The 16,991-nt window shown below is 44.9% G+C and overlaps 1 protein-coding gene across 4 annotated transcripts in view; it reads left to right on the top strand.

Moving 5' to 3' along the window:
• LOC122373022 (protein white-like) overlaps nucleotides 1-16,991 on the top strand; it is a 56,999-nt gene that overhangs the window by 24,662 nt on the left and 15,346 nt on the right. The window contains exon 1 of one of the 4 annotated variants that reach the window (XM_043350748.1): nucleotides 3,441-3,459. The exons of the other annotated variants lie outside the window; for them this stretch is intronic. The gene's annotated coding sequence lies outside the window, so the exon portion shown is untranslated. Of the gene's footprint in view, nucleotides 1-3,440; nucleotides 3,460-16,991 lie in introns of those variants that run through there. 4 annotated transcript variants of the gene reach the window in all.

Genomic DNA, 16,991 nt, shown 5'->3' with positions numbered 1-16,991 from the left:
AACATCCAAGACGACTAACCTTGAGCCGTTAAACATTGATAATACCCTGTTTGCTGAAGTGTGGGTGGCCTGAGGTCGACCATGTCTAGTAAAGAACTGTTGTTTGTGTAAACACCATGCAGAGGTATTTTGAAATAAATTTTAGTGATGTAATGCATCATTCTTTGAACTGAGTTGCTGATGGCGGATGAAAGCGGAAGTGCTGCACGTTGAATCAGAAATGCTCTGTTGCGCTTTTAAGCTTATGTTAGATTTTATAGATGGCTTAGTTTTCCTGCAGATTTCATCTTAAAGCTGTCAATAGTGTTTTACCTTTGTTTCCTGGGAGCAGATCCAGCTACTAACATGAGCATGGGACCAGGACTGGGCCTTTGTACCACAGTCACTCAGTTGGTGACATACCAGGGAAATAAGCTAAAATTAGAGCACTCTATTTATTGCTCCTGCCCCATGTTGAAGAGATACCCCTAAAAGCGTGATCTTTTATCGGCCCTTACGCAGCAAGGCAGTAATTCTCAGACCGGTGGATGGTATCAATAGAAAGAGAATGCGTCAAGGATTAACATGAATTAATTAAAATAACATTAAAATGTTAATTAAGCGTGGAAATTAGTCCCAAACATAAGCTAATTATTGCTCCTACCTCGGCGACGGCGCTCCCCGCAGTCGGCGGAGAAGCTAAAATAAAAGCCACCATCCTCCTCCGCAAGTCAATTTTAGAGCGGCCGAGTGGGCCGATGCGGGGCCACCAAACTGAGGTGAGACGTGGCTAGTAATTGCAAACCGCCATAGAAATCAATATCTTAAGACGTACAATATGGGATGATTACTCTGAAGCTGGAGTGAAAGCATGAGTAGATTGCAAGAAACAAAATGCATAGATTGGTTGAATTATGTACAATAGGCACAGCTCAGATGAAGCCATTTCTATGATGTTGACATATGACATAACCCTTCCTCTCCTCACCTATGACCTAAGTGCATTGGCAGTTACCGGCATAGTTTTTGAGCACGAGTGCAATTCGCCATCGGACCGCAATACATGTTGCTAGGCTGCTGCAATTACAACGAACATACGAATACTGCCTTCATTTGTAGACGTTTGTTTTTTAGGCGGTCTTTGACGTGCAAGGGGGCATACCTGTCGACAACTTGAGTTTCTCCGAATTTCAAAAACTCCCAGAATTTCAATTCCTTATGCACTGTTGTAGGTACAGCTATGTTCACAAGTTTTCGTTTCCTCCTGTTCTAAAAAAGGATGATATTTGTCGATTTCGTGCGTCGCTGATAGGAGGGTGCGTTTAATAATTAGGCCCAACGCTTTCTGCATCCGCGAGTGGGTACCTTCAAAAGGGAACAACAGTTTCCAATCCATTTATTACACTATGGGACATGTGACAAAATGACCACTGGAACACGCATGAAACGGAGCTCATATTCCTAAAAATGTCTACAATCACTTCTTTTCTGACACTATTAGCAAATACCATCTCAAGTTAGGTGGTTGACAGACAGTCAATGGAGATCTGAGGAGACTGAGTGATGCCAATTCACCACTTAACTGATAATGAGGGCCAAGGGAAGAGAAACATGCAACATGCACAACTGACAACTTGACAAGTGACAAAACAGTACCACTATTGCGCAGTGCACAACCAAATTACAGCAGCCAGCCCAAAAAATGCTTTTGGTGGTTAATTGCAAAACAAGTCACTAATAAATGTCTTAGTTGCAGCTGAACACTGCACAATAATCACACTGTTCACACATTGAGTGAGATGCCACAGGTGTTTTGAATCACACTTTGGTTCAACTGCAAATCTGAAGTGTTGTCATGAGGTTCATGCCTCCATGATCACAGCACTTTGGTTGTGGTTGACATAACACTTGTAGTCTGCAGAGTTCCACATGAACTGCAGACACCTCATCTGGTGGTCTTCATGTTGCTCAACTTCTTCAGGAGGCAAATGTCGACCACCCAGCGGAAGCATGGTCCTGCAGAAAAGAAAGGTAATGCATAAGGTACAAACATTATCTGCTGAAACAGCTCCTTCTGTTGGCTGTTATTAAACTTTTAACATAGGTAACATAACAACATGTATTCTATGTATATTACATTTGTTGAAGTAAAATACTGCCGGCTATTTCAAAACCAGAAAATGAAATTATATTGTGGCATAATTCACCTGCTCAGGTATCAGTATCAAATAATTATTAATTTAATATTTGGCATATTCTATATAACACATTCATAGAATATTCTACTTCACGTCACAAGGACTCACAATCTTTCTGTTGGGTGTTTGACGCATTAACTAAGTTTGTCTTAGGTTTTATTATTGCAAAAAATTCATATTGCAATATTGTATCAAAATACTGCCAGCAATAACAAAACAAGAACATGAAATGCCAATGAGCAAGCCGCCTTTCCTTAAAATGGATTACTTTGAAAGGAATTTTAGTTTCTTTTAAGGAAAAGGAGAAATGATTATCAGGTAATTATCAGAAAACCACTCAACCAGCAAGTGGCTGGGTGGTTTCACAGCAAACATCAAGCCAAAACATATGCTTACATCTATCTAACAACTGAGCCATTTGACTACTACAAGGATATGTGAGCAAAATAAGAATCCAATTATCCAATGTTGACTTCCTTGCAAAGTTTATGCCTTATTTTATGAAAATGTGTCACTAGAATATGATACTTATCATCGAATATTATCTAATTTACGATTTATTTCGATCGGAATGCACATGGAGTCCCGCGCCATTTTCGTCGACGATGAATATGATCGTGTTTCATGAAGAGATAAGGGGTTTCAATGGTCTTTCAAAGCAATAATTTGATGCAAAAATTTGTAGGAAATAATATGAAGCTGGTTCAAATGGCCATCAACCATTTAAAACACCGAAAATACTCACAAATCCGTCCCGACGACCACGCAGCACCGCGCACGCCACACTACTGGCACAATGCCAAAACTGTTGTCACAGCGGAAATGTTTTTTTTTTCTCGATTGCAATTGTGGAATTATTTATTAAACAGAAGATGATCTTTCCGAAAAACCGACTGATTTCATACACAGATGCATGGAAAATAAAAAAATCCCTGTAAGTTTATTTGTATTGTTTTGTCGATTTTGACATGCTCCTAGTTTGCAGCCATATTTCGATATGTTCTACAGGGAGTTCAGAATTATTTCAGGACCAATCTTTTCCTCATTCATTTTCCCGTCGATCATGAAATTTTTAGAGCGGAACAATTGGTTTCCAGGCGGTCCGAGCGGTTTTCGTGAGAAGGGTGCAAAAATCGGCGTCATTTTTAGAGCCTCGACACCAGCTCAACACAGGACCCTATGGGAGACGGTGAAGTAGCGGGAGCAATAAATAGAGTGCTCTAATTTTAGCTTATTTCCCTGGTGTGTCACCGACTGCACTGCGCTGCTTGTCAAAACCTAGGTAATGTGCTTTGTTAGGCCATGCTGTGCATTTTTTAAACCTTTAGAGTACTTTGTGATCATTGACACACATATTGAACCTGACAAACAGCAGCAAAATCACACCCCATCCTTACCTCTGTGCAGTGTCACCCAACAGACAACAGGGCTTCAAAACAGGCAGGTTCCGCATTCAAGTCGCTTCTTGCAACTATGTGACTAATGTTAGGACAATAGACGTGCTGCACAGGGAAGGTGTGTTCTTTGTAGCTCTTGAAAAATGAAGTCATGACTAAAATTCAGTTTAGAATATTACAATTACAAATAACTTGGATAAAAGTTGCAAAACATGAACTCTGACTGGTCAGTTGAAATATCTTGAGTCAGTGAACCATGCCTGGGCTGGAGGTTGGTCAGTTCCCTGACTTGCGCAACCTCGGGCACCTCGGGCAGGAGCTGTGGGACTTGTACATGGACAAATTGAATAGACGCTAGCCTAGATTATGTCGTGGCTGCAGTCCAAGACGTGTTCACCAGTTGCCGTTGCTGCCGCTGCCTGCTGCTGCCTTGCGTGCCGGCTGGCAGCTCACTGCTGGACTGTTTGCGGCTTGCGCGCCAGGCATCCTACTGGACGAGTGGGGTAGGTCGCAGATCTTTGAGAGTGAAATGTTTGGTCTAAATATAGCTTGAAACTCTTACAAATAATTTAATTAAAAGGCAAAATTTCAGAGGACTCCATTGGTGTCTCAGTGGTGACAATCAGAACTTGATCAGAACTGTTATCATGCTGAATGCTGAAACTGAGGATAGGGCTGAGCTGGTAGGCTAGAATTTAATATGCAGGCTTACAAGGTCCCCAGTTAATCCACAAATTTGTCAGACTTGCCTGTAGATAAATTCATGCAGATGAAATGTTTCTGGCAGATAGCCCTGAGGCAAAATGCTATTCAAGCTTGTTCCGCAGCTTGTTGCGTTCCACATGAGCCACTACATCAGAGTCACACAACTCTGCCAAATGTGCTGAAAGGCCACGATTTTTCCAATAAGTAGGTATATTTATTATTTTTCACAGACACAACAAAAATACAAATGCAGGTCACTACAATTCATTCTGCTTCAATTACAATTGCTGGAATGTGTTTTGCAGACTTATTATATTGAATCTTGAACAGACTATATCAGTAGGCGGAACTATGGTCATGAGTACCCAAATATAGGAACGTTCCCATTTTTGGGAACGGAGTTCCCAAATATGGGAACGGGCGTTCCCATTTATGAGAACGGAAGGCAATTTTTCGGCCGTTCGCCCACTAAAACTCAAAAGTGCATCACGTCTCAAAAAAGTGCACGCTGATTTAAGTATCTACTAAATCTCCATAAAGTTATCTTTAATCTGACCGTGGAACAAGGAAATTGACCGTGGAATGATATTTTTAATGATTTTTTAAAAATGACAGAATGGTGGAAATATGGGTTATACGACATTTAACATGCAAGTTTAAGGAAAATGAAGCATTTTTTACATTTTGAGGTCAAGTATAATAATTTTCGCCTGGTTATGAAGTTTCATTCTAGCGACACCAGATGATGACATATGCAAGCGAACACGCGGACAGTCCCGAGGTAATATTGTTGACATTTGGTGTCGGGGCGATCGACCGCGTGGAACGTCAGTGATTTTACCGAACTACTGTTGTAAACTCAGTTTCAGTGGTTTAAAATCATTCAGCTGTATTTTATCAGCCCTGAAAGACATATTTTATTTGGATGCTAGCTGTTTAGCGTTGTTTTATAAGCAGTGTCATGAGCGTGGTTTTTGTCTTCGGCGTTTCTAAGCATGATCGGTTGGGGGAATTTCTCTGATATAGGTCGCTCTGTGTGGCTTATTTATAATTTTTATGCTGATTTCGATCATACGTCGTGCCCATCCTACCAGGCCTTTTGCCACTTACACTCATTAAGAAAGGAAAAAACTAGATTTTCATTGGGACTAGGTGTTTTGAGGGTGTAACATATTCAGCGTTCCCATTTTTGGATACTTCTTGTGCTCGTCAACTCTCGGTGATTAGCAGACAGGTGCTTGACATGTCTCCACCCTCGGCGCGGACGGTGGATATAGGTATGGAAGACCTTGTTGAACATCGCTGAGCGTTGTGGATTACGTAATCCTGCAGAGGGGGGCGTGCCCGCTGCGAGATCGACGGGAATAAAAGCGCAGAAGACCGGGCGAAACATGCAACGGTCTTGCCGGAAAGGTCATCTGATGATTGTTGCGTTAACAATAATTTGCGGCGTTGGACGTGATGCTTGTTAATGAAAAGAGCCCCTGAAAGGCGTCGGTGAAATCGTTCCCAATTTTGGGTACGCCGTTCCCATAATAAGGAACGCTTGCAGCGCCAGTGTACGACAGCGTTCCCAAATTTGGGCTCGCGGCCCGGGTGATGGACTGCTTTAGAAATAGGGGAACGATTTGAAACTACGATGGGCCTTACAATATCAAACTCTTTCCCAACAATATTGAGACAACTATCAGGCGGTTCACGATCGTTTTATATTTTTTGGACGTCATTTAACAGTTCTTTTTCTTGTTTTAAATAATGCCTACATGGCGTTCCCATATTTGGGTTTATCGTTCCCAAACATGGGAACGAAAATGCGTTCCCGAAAATGGGTACGCTTGACCATAGTTCCGCCTACTGATATTATGTTACTTTGCTCATGGGCCCAGGCCAGTACTGCAGAGTATGGCTCGCAGGTCGCCAAGGAGCACTGGCCTAAGTTCAAAATTTACACAAACCCTGCAAACTGAGCCAGAAAATTCACACCAAAGGGGGCTGAGAGAACACTTCGCACCCCGCTACACTAAATCTGCACCACACCAAAGCAAATCCACACCGCACTACACTTAAATCCGCACCAGACGAAGGAGTCTGCACTGACATCTGGACAAAATTGCCATACTTTGCAGTCTGGCTCATGGCTATATCCATTGTGATTCTTAGGTCTGATTATTGAAGTTGAGCTCACTTCCATCATCCATGTGCCCAAGACATTGTGGGCAGCATCAATAATCAAGCATCAATATCTTGCTTTTGCTTATTAGGGAGCATTCTATAATATGCCATTCTATAATCTTTTAAAAATGATAAATAAGGCCTTGTTGATATTCTTTGCAGTTTGCGACCTTCTTCTTGACAAAGTTCAAGCTTCAATTTTCCAATTTTCATTTCAATCCTTTCCATGAACATTGAACATGTTTGTGTTACTTTGCATGTTACTAAAATACCAGTTTCCTGAGTTTTGATTTCATGCGCAATGTTTGTACTATTCGCGGCAGAAGCGTAACAAAACTTTGTGCCACCGATTTGGCAGCTAGGAAAAAAACTTTGCCCGATAAAAAAACAATCATATGACGTAATCGATCCAAAAGCTTTAAATTGGAATTTTTAAACAATTAGCCAACTATGGGCCGAATGTTTGCCAATTTCGTGTACAGGGGCCCCTAATCTATGTCTTGCAACACAAGAACAGTATATCAAAGCAATTTTTTGAAGGTGGGACAGTCCCTTTAAGTGTTTTTGGGGACAAAAAATATATGTTGTTCCCCTTTCAGGCTTGGGGGCATGACCCCGTGGCCCCCCTGGATCCGCTAGGCCGAAACTAACTAGGTCGTTTTCAAACGGTCTGATATTTCAGGTCATAGTTTGCAAACGGCCGGTGTTTTCAGGTAGTTTCATATGGCCTGACTGGGCCAGGCCGTTTGCAAACGGACCGAATTTTCGTACGGCCTGTAACATATATTCAGATTTCGACATCTGTCGTAGCATCAAATGCTGATGTGGCGCACTCAAAAGCCGGAATTGGTCCTTGGATGCCGTAAGGACCCTTTTAAGAAATAAGTGACCCGACTGACCCTTAGAGATTGGCCTGAGCTGTGACCGAAATAAGTCTTTTACCGTTTCGCAGGAAGGGACAAAAAGGTCCCTCATATGCTTCTTGTACAATTACGAAACAAAACAAGTTTTTTTTTTCAACGAAAACTCAGTGAGTTTTCCTAAAAAATTTATTGCGCATATTCCGTGAATGAAAAGTTGCCGGGTCATGTCAGGTCAGGCTGCCACAGCAAGTTTGTTAACTTGACAGCTCAATCGATATTTATGCAATAAGACCTTCTCGGGTGACGATAAGACATGACGACACTTTATGAAAGAAGCTAGTAAACCCGGTAGTTTCTCCATAGGCGCGGGAACCGGGGGGAGGGGGCAGTGGTGGCAGCTTGCCCCCCCCCCCCCCAACTCTGGGGCCGTGCGGGCGGTGCCCCCACAACTTTCAGACAGAATACCGCTCCTTTTTGCAAATGTTTTCTTTTTTTGTTGAAAAAGCCAAGGGATGAAAAATAAGTGGCCTAAAACCGGCGAGAAAACTATATTTGGGGGATCCTAGGTTGATCTCTATCATGGTGTGACCTCCCCCCCCCCGTCTAAAAGTAGTTCCCGCGCCCCTGGGTTTCTCTACGCTATTGAATCACGCTGCTGATTCTAGTAAGTATCTACTACACAACCTTCTCACATTAATTTTTCTTCGAGCGTTTTGGGGGGCCAAAAGATATGTTGGCCCCCTCTTTTAGGCTTTTTGGGCCCATGGCCCCGGTGGCCCCCTTGAATCCGCCAGTGGGGGCGGTGCCCCCACAACTTTAAAACGGAATACCGTCCTTTTTTGCAACTGTTTCTTTTTTTTGTTGAAAAAGCCAAGGGATGAAAAATAAGTGGCCTAAAACCGGTGAGAAAACTAGATTTGGGGGGACCCTAGGTTGATCTCTATTATGGTGTGCTCCCCCAGTCTGAAAGTAGTTCCCGCGCCCCTGACTTTCTCTACGCTATTGAATCACGCTGCTGATTCTAGTAGGTATCTACTACGCAACCTTCTCACATTAATTTTTCTCCAAGCGTTTTGGGGGGGCCAAAAGATATGTTGGCCCCCCCTTTCAGGCTTTTGGGGGGGGCCATGGCCCCGGTGGCCCCCCCCCCTGGATCCGCCAGTGATCCAAGCACTAAGTTCTGCAAGTTTTAAGTCATCGGATCCATTGTTCTCCACAACACCCGGCCTTATCTCGAGCTGCATCCGTCAATGAGTCGAACAGAATTATATAATGAAACTTCGGTGAGTGTCTCGAATGAGCAGCTTTATTGAAGAACACACCTGCTATCATAACGCCTAAAGCTCATCACGTGCACTCATCAGACGGTCTTCACATGCGCGATTGGATTTTATGGCAACATTTCTGACACGATATTGCAAACTTTATGCCTCCTTGTTTGTCATTAGGCTTTGCTGCAGCATATGAAAAAGCTTACATCGCTGCCTGTTTGCTGCCAGCGTGTGTTGTTAGTGTACTGTTAACGCCAGACCCCTTGAGACCCTAATTTTTCGCGATTACTTTTAAATGCGTGAAGGAATTTCAACCAAGCTCAGGACATGGCCGTTTCAAGACAGGCCGAAACTTTTACAATTTAGATATTTTATCGCCATTTCAATATTTCAGGCACTTGTCATTGACTCGTAATGTTAAATTTCGAGCAAGATTTTCATCCGGTGTGTAGAGGCTATCACCAGTCAGCCTGTGATACGTTATGACGTCACAGCTAAGCCCCGCCTCTGTGGTCTTGGCCTGCGGCGGTTTCGGGCCGACGCGCGGTCACTCTCGCTGTGGCGGGGAGCGGGGACGGGCGACGGTCGAGCGGTGCCGAAAGCCGGCGGAGTTGTGCGTAGCGTCTTGGCTGACAGTGCCCAGAGAGCGACATGATGACTAAGGAGTCATAAATGCTCAATGCGCATTGCTTCTACAATGCTGATATGTTCGCTGATATATTTTTTCTTTTTTATAAGCTGCAAATGACGGGCAGATGGCATATAACTGACATAAGGTTAGGAAATATTCACCTGTATTTAAAGCCTATGGCGTTGCAGATAATGCGATAATGGGATGTCGGATGTCACCAAGTAGCTGCCGATTTGTACATCGCTATGCAACCATCGAACAACGCAATAATAAGTTAATTGCCTGAGCTTCACATCATACGGCTCGCTCGTATTTCAAACAGATACCCTACATCGAAAATCGTATTTGTTAGGAATCGTTAACGTTTGTTCGAAGCACGACTGAGTAGTAGGTTGAGGAGTGATGGTCCTCTTGGTCCTATATACAAGAGTCAACAAGAGCCTAACATTTACTTGACCGTCTGCTGCAATTGACTCATAGTACGTGAAGCGTCAGCGAAATTCATAGTCCTTCACAGATGGCAGGGGTGTCGTTTGTACAGAGGTCGCTGATGGGCACGGGTCAATGCCGCAGTCGTGGGCGGAGCCTAATGTCATATGACGTAGAAAGCCTCTATCCAGGATGGAAAAACAGTTAACATTACGAGTCAATGACAAGTGCCTGAAATATTGAAATGGCGATAAAATATCTAAATTGTAAAAGTTTCGGCCTGTCTTGAAACGGCCATGTCCTGAGCTTGGTTGAAATTCCTTCACGCATTTAAAAGTAATCGCGAAAAATTAGGGTCTCAAGGGGTCTGGCGTTAACAGTAGGTCACGTTAGCCTTCGCCCGAGTGGGGGTTTTTGGCCACACCTTCCAGTTTTTTGCGTGTGTAAAGAAAACCGCGGCGAGCAGCGCCGCGAAACTTGGTATAGCATATGATACATCAATTTCGCATCGTTTGTCAAATTAATTTTTGACCCCAGGTCACATGAGGTCAGGTCACCACTACCAGAAAGTTAAGTGGCCATGCCTAAAAAAAGTTGTGTGATTCATTCATTCATACAGCTTACAACCCAGAAGTTTGAAACTTGGGCTATTGCATGAGGAAATCAGTACCAACAATTTGTATATCTCCGAATTTTGATATCGGTGACCTAAGGTCAGGTAAAATGACCTGTATAATTCTGAACGATCTTATAGCGAACTATCTATTGCTTTTTCACCGCGTCCTTTTAGCTTGCTTACTTTCCGTGATAGCATGGTGCGGCCTAAAAGCCCCCCCCCCCCCCGACCCACCCCCACTACGGCGAAGTTGACTGAGAGGTCCACCTGGGCGCGGATTAGGTGCGCGGTACTACCAATCGTGGAACAAAACATTCAGCATGTGTGTTAACACACGTTTGTGCATTCATTGTGCACGCATAGCAGGATTTTTTTTTAGTCACCAGCATGTGTATTCAAACAGTCTGCACAGCGTTACGCATTGCGTTTTTTTTTCTTCCTCAAATTGAAGTAAGATAATTATCCTACACACACACCAGAAATTAGACGGATCAAATTGCTGATGAATTGACCGTGGGCAAGGGCTCCGCCACGGACTTTTGGTTGGGGGGGACGGGGGACAATTCTTCGCTCATCGCCCTGTGTGTCCTCGAAACCTAGGGTACCCCCAAATCCTGTTTTCTCATCGGATTTAGGCTACTTATTTTTCGTCATAGCCCTGGCGCGATTGTTTTTTTTTAAGTAGAGTAAAAAAAAAGGTTTGCCCAGTGGCTCCGCCACGGAGTTCAGGTTAAGGGGGGGGAGCGGTCTCGCAAATCAAAGACGGTTGTAAGAATAGCGGGTGGCCAGCGGCCCGGCCACCCAACAAATGTTGGGCGGCCGGGCACGGATTAGGCCGGATGGGTAGCGCGGAGGCTCTTCGCCGTTCGGAGCGATGCCCAGACATGAATAGGTACATGCATGTATCTACTTGTCGCGAATTCAGTTGCGAATTTAGTTAATTTTTATTTTGAATCGTTTGTTGATGGTAAGATATACACAACACCTTAGTTTAAACAATGCTGTTGTCACCTTTTATACAAAAGCAAAGAGCTATATAGTTATTGCACTCGGGATAAATTAATCAGCTACTCTACATGCATCATCCACAAGGACCAGTCGATACCACGATATGTATTCACCATATGTTGGCCATTACGAGAACAGCGCTTCAATGCAAACGTTTGTTACCCTGCCCCAAACATTCTCAAACTAGAGAGAATTCAAACTAGAAACATTCTCAAACTGAGAGCATCAACCGATTTTAAAAGAATGTAGCGATTGATCCGAATGTTTAAACGATGTAACGACTTGTGAATTTTGAACTACGATTTTTTGTATTAACTTTGTTTTGTCATGTATCATGAATGTAACATGTATGCCCACTGATGATGGTGCTTAAACGTGCCGAAACCGGTCTGGAATATGATTACTGCCTTGAGCTGTCTTTTGGTGAAGTTTCTTTTACTTCTACGACCAAAACATGAACGACTTTTCGATCATATCAAGAGATCACACAGAAGATCTACGTTCAAAGACGTTTTCAAACTGATCGATCATGAGAAGAAGGCCGCAAAATGCAACCTGGACATCACGTTTTTAGAAACTTGCAAAACTTATGACATCTTTCCGAAGTTCTCAAACTATTGCAGCTAGCTTCAATGCCTTCATCTGATTAACACTCATCACAGATAACAGTAGTACTGGATTGGAAACAGGATTCCGGTGGCTGCAGTAAGAGGCCGAAAACAGAACCGAATATATCGTGCCCATATTTCGATATCTCCTCTCACAGGCAACAAAAAATATTGGTTTATGTGAATGAAACTTATAAAGAAGCAATCGACTAGCCGTGCTTGTGTTTATTGCTGCATTTTTGCATAATGGCAACTTATTTTACTAAACGTTGCTGGTTACACTTTCCTCACCGTGGTGAGGGAACGTATGCCACTGATTTGATTATAATGATTTCTCACTCTCATCCACAAAAAGTACTTGTACATACATGGGAGTTTGATCTCTTTATTTACATGCTAATCGATACCAGTCCTGTCACAACGAACCATCCAAACGTCACGATTCAAACCAACGTCACAAAACACCCCTTCAAGTGTCACTTCGCTTCGCCTGCCCTCCCAATTTCGTCAGCGACCTTACTTCCCCGCCTTACATCTTCTTGACCCTGCTGAGCTTTGGCCTCTTGTCGGTCCTCGATCGGGTTGCACCAGTGGCTGGGGTGTCTGCTTCCTGACTTTCGATGGACAGCGCTGTCTTGAATGCCTGTCTCACTTATCAGTTAACATGTTTCCACACTTTCCAGCAAATAGATTGAAAACCGTCGCATACATCTCTGGAAGGAGGCTCCTAAGGACGTCGTGGCTATCATTGTAAACGACTTCCGGTCAGTTCGACATCTCGGTTTACGACTATCTTCGTCATTTCTGCGTCACTTCTTGGTTGATCGCAGACCAGCAGCTGGTACCTGTTAGCTTCCGTCTTCGGCAGTTGCCTCCAAATCTGGCAGATCCTCACGGTGAGGTTGATGTCTCCCTTGTCTTTCTCCAGTCGTACCTCCAGCGGCGTAGCCCCATGATAGATCAGCAGGCTGGCGGAGGCACCGTACTTGTTACGCCTGGTGGCCGAGCGCAGAGCCGAGCGTGCCAAGGCGCCGGAGCTGTGTCCCAGGGAGGCCTTGGCGCTGTCATCCAGGTCCTCCATTTCAGTGGCTTTCGCCACCGCCGCCACTAGCTCCTGGATGACAAGAGCACCATCCTGCTGTCACTCCTGCTGTGATGGTGCCATTCGGGCGGAGGCGTCGGTCGGGCTGAAACGTGACCAGTGACCCGGAGTACCGCCTCATTCTCCAGGAACTGTCGGACACTCGACCAGTTGTAGTTGCCACCTGATAGCTGATATTGTCATTCGTGAAAAACGCATCGGTCTGGCCCTTCATAACCTGCTTCTGGTGTGAGTGGCGTGCGGATGCCATGGCGTTTCGCTGGCCGCTCGTGCACAGGGGGCATCGCGTAATCCACGCTGGTCAATACTGACAGGGCTGCGCCGCTCTTGAGCCGACGGCGCTGTCTCTGCATGCCGGTGCGAAATGACCGATCTTCTTCGAAATCTTCCTTTCTGAAATGCAGCTCACACACAGCGGAATAGTCCTGATCCCACTCAGCCCGGTCACGGTGACCCATGGCGCCAACCCACTGAGCCCGTAGAGATGTTTCGGTGAGAAAAGCGAATAGGTGGCATGTGAGACATCTCCTGTTCTAATCTTTTGTTCCTCTTGGTTCGTTGGGTTGTAGCCAGAACGGCAGGTTTTTACCACTCATTCCCCTCCTCCATTGTTGATGTACCTATACGTATGTAAGGCTTTGCACCACAATTTTTTCAAAAGAAAACACCACGCATTGTGCCCTCTAAATGATCAAATTAAAAGTGAAATACTTTAATTTTCAAGCAAATGAAAGTAATTTTGGTAGCTTCGATTTTAAACGTAAACGACAAAACGCAAAAAAGACGATTTCTTGCAATACACAACACACAAATTATCCACCCAGCAGCACGCGAGAATCTCATTTTGGCGCCGTCGCATAAAAACATTCGGCCTCTTACTGCAACTGCCAATATTCTGTTTCCAATCCAGTACTACTGTTATCTGTGCACTCATACATCACAAATATAGATATTCACAATCTAGGGTATCACTACACTGCAGGTGATAGCGTCGGCCTCCGCCCACGCCGCCTCGCACCTCTACCCACGCGAGGCGGCGCCCCCTGACCACCGACCCGTCACGCGGGCCACAGGCGGCCCGGCCACCCAACAAATGTTGGGCGCCCGGGCACAGGTTAGCCCGGATGGGGTAGGGCGGAGGCTCTTCGCCGCTCGGAGCGATGCCCAGACATCTGCATTCGCTTACGTATCGTTCAGTATGGGATTGGGGCCCAATGGTAGCATCTGTGTGCCATAAAATGTAACAATGGGCGCTTTCATCTGGCGCTCGCCGGCGCGGACACTATGGCGACCGTCTAAAAACGCCTGTCCGTTTCACGGCCACTATCACGCTGCTTGCCGCTAGCGTTAGCATTGACACCAAGTTGTAATGTTCGTGCATTAAAATATCAAGATATTTCTGTTACCATTTGGGCGGTCGATTGTTACCTGTTATTTTGGTGAAAACGTTCAAAAGAAAAATGTAACCAATGTACATATGTGTATAATCCATGTTGTCCATGACATATGTATTATGTGGTATGTCATATCTGCACAATTTGAGACAGGGAGACATAATTGAGCCTGTTATTGTACAGTTGGAGACAGCCAAGCCATTTTTTCAGCTCTGTACATATTTGCACATTACGTATTACGGCAAAAGCCTGTTAACCTCCCACAACTTGAAAAATGAAATAAAAGGCGGCAATGGAGTTTGAAAGCAATCGCTTCCATATGAAGTAATCCTCCGCTAGCCATTTTTCCTTCATAGGCTTACCCCGTGGCCGTTCCCTTTCTTCTAGAATCTAGAGTGACAAAATCTGTAATACGTTTATATAACTAAAGGGGAAATTTGGACAGATTTTTGGGGGGGACAAAAGACACTATATCCCACCCAACATTTTGGTTGGGTGGGACGTGTCCCCCCCGTCCCCCCCGGTGGCGGAGCCCTTGACCGTGGGCACTGGGCAGGTTGGTGCCACCGTTGCAAGCAGCGGCTCGTTTTGGAAAGTCGCCGCATGAGCATAGCCACGAGATTATAAGAAACGAACTTTGGTACTTAACTTTGAAAACAGAGTTTTTAGGATCTTGCACTTCAAAAAATACGCTCTCTGTTTTTTTATTAATGTATCGATTCTGCTCTCATTGAATTAATTCATTCATTGTCATTTAATCACATTATTTAATGTCGTCTCGTCTTTTCGTACTCACATCATGCACCATTTCCTTTTATTATTTCACTTAAATGGTTTTCAGTGATATAAATGTATATCGTCATTCACTGCTTCGCCTAACATTTTCGGCCTTGCGGTTTATCGTTTTACCGTAACACTTATATTTGTACTTGCATTTACGTATTTTCGTCAGCTGACAGTCCACAACAGGGTGGCTATTACACGTTAATAGTCAGTGAATAAAACGGTTGCAGGAAAGTCAATATGGTTACACAATACACAATACACAAGTAAACGGCAAAACACAACAATCAGTTACCGCAACAACACACACCACCAACAAACACACACATATATACTCCAAATAAAATAAACGTTTCGCCGCCTGTTAAAAAGGTGCACTAGCTCGAATCGTGTCATGCCAGTTGCCACACAGGCATTTCTTAGAAGCGAGGCTGCTCGGTATGCAAACCCTCGCTGCCCGGCCGCAGTGCTGTTCTTGTCGCTGGCAGGCGCAGGTTACGCTCCTGCCTGCTGGAGTGATTACACTGCCTTGAATGGAGGACACTAACATGCAGCGAGCTCCTCAGGCTCGCCCAGGGCACGCACTCTCCGTGCCGAAACTGCAGTCTGCACGTCACACTTTGGCGCAGTGTGTGCACGTCGAGGTCGCTCCGCACGAGACACATGGGCTTACCTGCAGGTATACCGGCTCTATGGTGACAATATTCATGACTTTCAATAGCCCTTAGCCGTAAGCCGCGGGGCCGATCCCGTACACAGACAGATCATCTCATGCGCGATACGACCGGGCCCGAGGGACTTTGTGTCAAAATTGTTGCACTGTACTGTGACTGTACAATTGCTTGTGATAGGGTGAGTTTAAAAGCGATGTTGTGCGATGCCAAATTTTCGCGATATCTGGGAAATAAAAGCCTGACAAAGTTGTAAAACGGCCCATCAACGCAACCGGACGGGTTCAGGGTCGCGAATCGCGCTTTTTCCGCAATCTTAAGTGTTAAAAGACCACAATTAGGTTACACCATAACTCATCTTCTGCGTCTAATCAGCTGCAATGGTGAGGGCGACTTGCGTCGTTCCAGCTACCGCGCGGCCGGTAATGAGCGTGATATAACGGACGATATCGCGGCCGGGAGATGGTGGACCCTTTGCCAGGAACACAATGGATGGCAGGGCCGGTGAGGCGCCGCTGTCGAGATCTAAGCGCCCGCGCCGCCCGCGGCCGGCAGTTCCAGGCCAGTATGTACGTCTCTACCAGGCGCGTCTGGGGCCGGTCAGAGCCCTGAGGCAGGAGCCCGCGGACGGTGTGACGTCAGTGCCCGCGGCGCCCAAGCAGGTTCACCAGTCTCATCAACTTGCAACTGCACATAGTAGCCAACTAATGGCACTAAAGCCAGGTCCCAGCAGAAATGGCCAGAGAGGAGCCTGATGAAACCAGCCGGTCGCACGAGGCGTCCAGGGTCGCCGGTGACTTGCATGCGCTACGATAGGCGTCATCACAAGTGTATTCGCGGCCATTGGGGCGACGTAAGAAAAGAAGAAAACAACTGGCCCCAAGAACTTTAAATTATCAGTTAGCATGCACCTTTTCCTTGATGTGTAGAGAATTTACCATTATTTGTTACAAAAAATTGCATTTAAAATCTTCCATTTATGCTTTTTTCATCGTTTGCACAATATGTTCTTTTACTAAGCTAGAAACACTAATTAGAAATAGTTCCCGCATCATCAAGAACAATAGGGAAGGCTTGAAGTGAATAAAATAATTTAAACGGTTTTGTAATCTATGTGAAGGCACTTCTAAAATTGCCTGTAGAAATATTGAAGGCAAAAGTTCA

The sequence above is a fragment of the Amphibalanus amphitrite genome, unplaced genomic scaffold (assembly GCF_019059575.1).
Source record: "Amphibalanus amphitrite isolate SeventyFive unplaced genomic scaffold, NRLGWU_Aamphi_draft 001432F_arrow, whole genome shotgun sequence".
NCBI classification, from domain to species: domain Eukaryota; kingdom Metazoa; phylum Arthropoda; class Thecostraca; order Balanomorpha; family Balanidae; genus Amphibalanus; species Amphibalanus amphitrite.
This window is presented reverse-complemented; position numbering and strand designations above follow the sequence as displayed.